At 46.9% G+C, this 6,103-nt stretch overlaps 1 pseudogene; it reads left to right on the top strand.

Annotated features, from left to right (window-relative positions):
• The first annotated feature begins 1,817 nt into the window (after positions 1-1,817).
• LOC149357137 (uncharacterized) lies at positions 1,818-5,553 on the top strand (annotated as a pseudogene).
• Positions 5,554-6,103: the final 550 nt, after the last annotated feature.

Genomic DNA, 6,103 nt, shown 5'->3' with positions numbered 1-6,103 from the left:
TTTATCTGGGTTGTGACATGCGCCATAGGGGGGAGGGTGTGACATTGCAAAGTTAACGGCAACTCCGTCTTTACGCTGACCCGAAATCTCGGAGCGTAGGCTTTTCCTATTTGGCCTCCGTTGTACACAGATAGGCGTGGCTACTGACACGGCTTTTCGCTTATACACTGCCTCAATACTTTGTACTCCTTGTTTGTTCTCGCTCGAAGCCACCGGCACTCGGCTTTTATTTTTGATTATGAAACGAGATGTGGCCAGACTCATCTTCAATGATCGCAGCCAGTCGCGACTGCTCCCACATTATTGTACTTCCTTTGCCGCCTCATGTCCACGATTGCTTGCCTGTATTAAATTGAGAGTGGCAGGCATTCTTGTAAACCACCACTGAGCACGCTTCTCGCTAACACCGAAACCGCATCATTTACTTCTTTGTGAGCGACAGTGATCCCAATAAACTGCTACTTTTGGAAGCCCTCGTAGTGCCTCCTTGGCTGGAGGACTGCCGTCATGACATTTGTGATAATACGCACTGTTCTGCAACAAATGAATGATACACTCATGCGATAAATCTGAGTGATTGCAATGTAATAAACGTCATAGTCGAGAGCTCTGCAAGAGTCTCTGTTAGACAACAGTCCATGAGGTACTAGCCGGCTCGAGGGGGGGGGGATGGAGAGGTACAGCTATTGTTTACTGCGTACTTTCGTGTACAGGCAAAAACAGTATTAGAGGGAACACGGGACCGCGTTGACTCGCGTTTCGTGATTAACTCACGCCGATAGCCGACGACAATGGGAGGCACCAGGTGCATCCACTACCGTCAGCCGCCGCAAGCAGACTATGCGCAACGTGGTGTCGGGGCAAGCGTCCAGCGCTAGGAGGCGATGAGGTTAATAGACGGCTTGATCTGAGCGTTTTTACGGCCAGCGGGGCGGAGCGGGCGAGCGGATGCACCAGCGGGGAGGCGCGCGAGAACAGTTTTATCCGGGCGGTTCGCGTGTTCTCTAGCGTAGTAGAGTCGCTTGCTCTGCTGCTCCTCCTGTCGGTCACAATTCGAGTTAGAGTGAAAAGAATATCAATTAAGCCTGTTAATAATGCGCTGGCACTATTTAGCAACGGTAGATTTTGTTTTATTCATTTTGTAAGTAGCCGCCGCGGTGGCTCAGTGGTTATGGTGCTCGGCTGCTGACCCGAAAGACGCGGGTTCGATCCCGGCCGCGGCGGTTGAATTTCTTTGGAGGAGAAATTCTAGAGGCCCGTGTACTGTGCGATGTTAGTTGCACGTTAAATAACCCCAGGTGTTCGAAAGTCCGGAGCCCTCCACTACGTTGTCTCTCATAGCCTTACCCCCGAATGCAGAAATCTAACTTCACTCGAACTTGTATCGCGCTTGAACCTGACTACAGTAAGCCGACTTGAAGCATCAAGTCGACTTCAGGACCCCCAAGTTTGGTTTCGTGTTTCATAGACGCTCAACCTGACTTGCTTCGTCAAGTGAAGTGCGTGCTTGAACGCGAGGGGCGCATTGCTCGTCTGGGGAAGAGAGTATTCAACATTCTATTGTAATAACGCACGTTTTACTCGTATAAAACCACGCGTTTCGTTCGGCAATCATAAACAGGCACTAGGTGTGAGTGACTTCTGCAGAAAAATGTTAAACCACATTTCAGTGCTACCGGCCGCTTTCGCTTGGTTGGCAACGTGTCCCACATTGAGCCAGTTCTAGTTGAGCCGTAGCCAGTTTTTTCTACGTTGTTTCTTTTCTGTTCACGTTGGCCTACCAGCAAGGCTTGTTTATCTACCTTATCCACGTGAGCAGAAATCGCGAAATGTCGCAACACTGCGAAGACTCGGGCTCTCAGCGGAGACCAGCGCCTCGCTTCACATTTGAGGAAAAAGAGCTCCTAACGGCGCTGGTGAAGGCGCATCAGCACATCCTCGAGTGCAAGAAGACGGATGTGTCTTCTCTGGCGAAGAAAAACGAGACTTGGATAGAAGTTTCAAGAATTTTTAACAGCAACCACGGGGTGACCCGACGCGACCCTCACCAGCTTAAAAAATGCTGGAATAATATGAAGCAGAAGTCGAAGGAGGAGGATGCGAGGAAACGGAGGGATTGCCATAAGACAGGTGAGCGCAGCTTTCAGGTCGTTTACAAACGCTTGTTCCTGCATGTTTCGTGTGCCATGGATAAGGGCGCGATTATTCTACTTGGTCTGCGTAAGCAGCGTGTGCTGGAATGCAGTTTTAGGAACGGTATTATAACGCGCAAATTGGCGCGTAATCACGCTTTCCGCGAAGTGTACCCTGCTGCATTTACGAATGCAGATAAATGCAGCATGCTTTAATCGTGTAAATAATGCGTAAGCAGTATCCTCTACAGCCTCCTTGTTTTATAAAAACTACGGAGAATGTTTACTACACTCGAGTCAGTGCGAAAGCACAGATTTCTGCTACATAGAAGACGATGAGCGGGCAGTACCATGCGATGGAGCGTTCGCGTCAGGCCGGCAGCGAACAGACAACGGACGATTCGTACCGCTGACCTAGTTCAGACGGCGTCAACACTGGCGAACTTCATGTTCATGAGGAAACTAGCTGCGCGATTGAGAGTTGATTGGTACTATTGAAAATCCGGAAGGCTGTGCATAAAGCAACCTACCTTTACTCGTTCATGACACTATTGGGACTAGTGGCACAAAAATGGAGCGAAAACAACACCGGACGCATTGATGTGCCTTCGGTTGCTTTTTTATGGGACTTCATGAAAAAAACAGTATTGTAATGGCACATTTTATATCTATTAAAAGTAGGTTCCCTGTGTGCTATATGTTTTGTTTTCTTTTCAGGGGGAGGGCCAGCAGAGTGCGCTATAAGCCCGCAAACTGAACAAGCGCTGGCTGTTGCCAGCCACATTTCCACGCGTGCTGGCAATGAAACAGACGGCGTCAACACTGGCGAACTTCATGTTCATGAGGAAACAACCTGCGCGATTGAGAGTTGATTGGTACTATTGAAAATCCGGAAGGCTGTGCATAAAGCAACCTACCTTTACTCGTTCATGACACTATTGGGACTAGTGGCACAAAAATGGAGCGAAAACAACACCGGACGCATTGATGTGCCTTCGGTTGCTTTTGTATGGGACTTCATGAAAAAAACAGTATTGTAATGGCACATTTTATATCTATTAAAAGTAGGTTCCCTGTGTGCTATATGTTTTGTTTTCTTTTCAGGGGGAGGGCCAGCAGAGTGCGCTATAAGCCCGCAAACTGAACAAGCGCTGGCTGTTGCCAGCCACATTTCCACGCGTGCTGGCAATGAAACAGACTCAGACAGGGGCATTGGCCTCTTGCCGGTGGCAAGTTTGCCTGTTGTTAGGCTCCTGCAGCCAATGGTCGATGGACCAGGCGATATGGAATACCACTATGCAGGTAGGGCACTTTGCATGGCAGTGTGCACTGTTGCAAGTGACGCTGCTTTAATTTTTTTTATTGCCTTTAATCTACTGTGAGGATTATAGGGTTCAGCTACAGCAACACTGTTGCAAGCTGCTGTACACGGGGTTGGCTGAATGTTTGTGCAGATCAAGGCTGCATTGGTTGACAATGCAAAAGGATGACCTGCTCCAAGCTGCATGTTGTTGGACAGCACTCCGAAGGCATTCTGTCTTGGTGGTACTCACGCATGTAAGTGGTGTGCTGTTTTTCTGTAGTGAAAGGAGGGGAGTCAACCGTCGGGCACTGATGTGGCAACCTTGTTCCGTGCTGCAACCTGAACTGCATTCATTATGACATTTTCACCTGCTTATTTCGTGTTTTTGAGCCCGGCTGGGCATACCTGCATCTCTTTAAACGAATGTCAACTTTCATGCAGTTTCATTATGCATGCACTCCACATATTTTCATATTTGTGTGCACTTGTACATGGTAGTGCTTGAGGGATAAGCTAACAACATTGTCGTTCTGAATAATATTGCAGCTTGCCTCTGTGCAATGCTCGAAATACCTTTGGAATTTGGCTGCTAGTTTGAAAGCAAATTGTGTTTTGCATTGCAGAGGTTTTACTTGAGGAGTGTTTTCTGTAGCCCTGAATTTGGTTGCCTACAGATGTGCTTATTAGTGCAGACTGAAAAGTAGCACTAGTGGCAGCAGTGTGTACACAAACTGTGCAGTAATATTTATGGCGGTAGCATCAACAATAAAAATTTGTTGCACAACACAGCATTCAATTGTCACTTGTACATACTTTATTTGTACAATGCACTATATTAAACAGAAAGGGAATTGTAATACTCGCTATAGGAATGGCACTGCCAATGTAATACAACCACAGTGCAACAGTTTGCAGTGACTGATTCAGGACTCCTATAATGAGACACGAGAAATAGCAGCTTTGTACAGTAGCTTAAATACACCCATTATAGGCTGTTCCACAGGCTGCAGTATTCTTCACTTTTCTTGTATGCCCCACCTTATCATTGGTATCGCATATATGTGGCTAAGGAGGTTGAAAGTAATTATAAGGAAACCTTTGCAAAAAACACAGGACGAAAGGGAGAAACACACAAATGCTAAGTTGGAAATGTACAAAAACAAAAATTTAAAAATAACGAAACCCACTGAAAGAACAAAAAGGTGCAAGCACAGAATTAAAGAATAACCACATAAGTAAAAACTCTGGGCCAGCACGACTATATTAGCAAATTATATATTAGCATATTAGCAGAAAAAACACAAAAGTGAGGCCATGAGCCTCAGAGCGAATTGCGAATATAACAGACCAAAACAGAACACCTAAACCATGGTCCCAAGATGCAATGGCAGTTATTTGGTGCTGAGAAAGGCAACTGATGCCTCACTTCTAAGGAACATTATAAAGGTTTCGTTATAATGTCTGTTTACTAACTGACCCAACAGTTTGCTCTATTGAGGTAGGAAGATAATGCATTGTTAGCTTACATTTATTTTCCCACTAATTTTTACTTTTTGTTTATTACAGAGGAAGACTGGGAAGCTCCTCCTGTTGACGAGGAGCAGCCATCAACGGCTCCTGTTGGCCCAAGTGCGGCAGCTCCAGAAGCAACTCAGCAGGAGAGCGGTGCCTTTTGTACACCTGTAGAACCTGCCGATGCTCCCAGCACAGCTGCAGTTGCTTCTGGAGCTGCCGCTTGCACTGCTGCTGAAGCAGTGGCCACTGGCGATGGTGGCAGGGCTCCGAGAGGGCGGATGGCCCTCTTGGAGAGGTCTCTGGCAGACGAGAATGATGTCAGAGCCTCTCTACTGCGAGAAGAGCATGCGGTGCGCCTCCAGCTGATGCGGGAGGACCACCAAAGTCTTCTCGAAGAACGTAGGGAGAAGAAAGTTTTGGACATTCAGGAAAAAAAAACTAAAAATCGAAATTCTCCAAATCGAAAAAGAAATAAAACTAGAACAGCTTCGCAGGCTGCGAGAGGCACCACAATAAAATAGTGCCTACAAGTGAAAGAAACTGGAATGCTGTCTGAATGCTTGCACGAATAGTATGTGGCAAATCCTCATAACGTCACTTCATTGGCACCCGTATGGTTTTAAGTACATGACTCAGTGGGAGGCATGGTACTCCTCCTCCTGCTGCTATGGCTACATGGTGCTTGTGGGTCTTTGTATTCAAACAGTAATTCGCGGAAGTATGCACTGCTGTATGCTTCAAATCTGGCTGCTCTTGGAACGAAAATCCTCCCCTGGCACGGCTTGCAAAACCAATTGGTAGGGAAAATTTAGGCCACACTGGCAAAGGTTCCATGTATGAAAAGTCGCAACAATCTCTGCTCATGGAAGAGTCAACACCATAAGTGCACAAAGGCCAACACTGCTCTCTCCTAGTTCTATTATCTATGCTGTGTCGCCTAACCTAAGGCCTCCTACACAAAAACCTAAACCCTTAAAGAACGCGGTTCCTCCCATGCTCTCTACTAGGTTGGCCCAGAGCTCGAGTCAACGCAATGCCACTATGCTGAAGTAATTTAATCCTTGAAAACATGGGCACCACATTCCTGCGACAACCTGCACAAGGCACGGAAAAGACTTAAAAGAAGCATACGTCACCAAGCACTTGCTGATGG

The sequence above is a fragment of the Amblyomma mixtum genome, chromosome 3, assembly GCF_055824585.1.
Source record: "Amblyomma mixtum isolate Tamu chromosome 3, ASM5582458v1, whole genome shotgun sequence".
NCBI lineage: Eukaryota > Metazoa > Arthropoda > Arachnida > Ixodida > Ixodidae > Amblyomma > Amblyomma mixtum.
The sequence above is the reverse complement of the archived record's forward strand: the minus strand, read 5'-3'. Positions and strand labels throughout refer to the sequence as shown.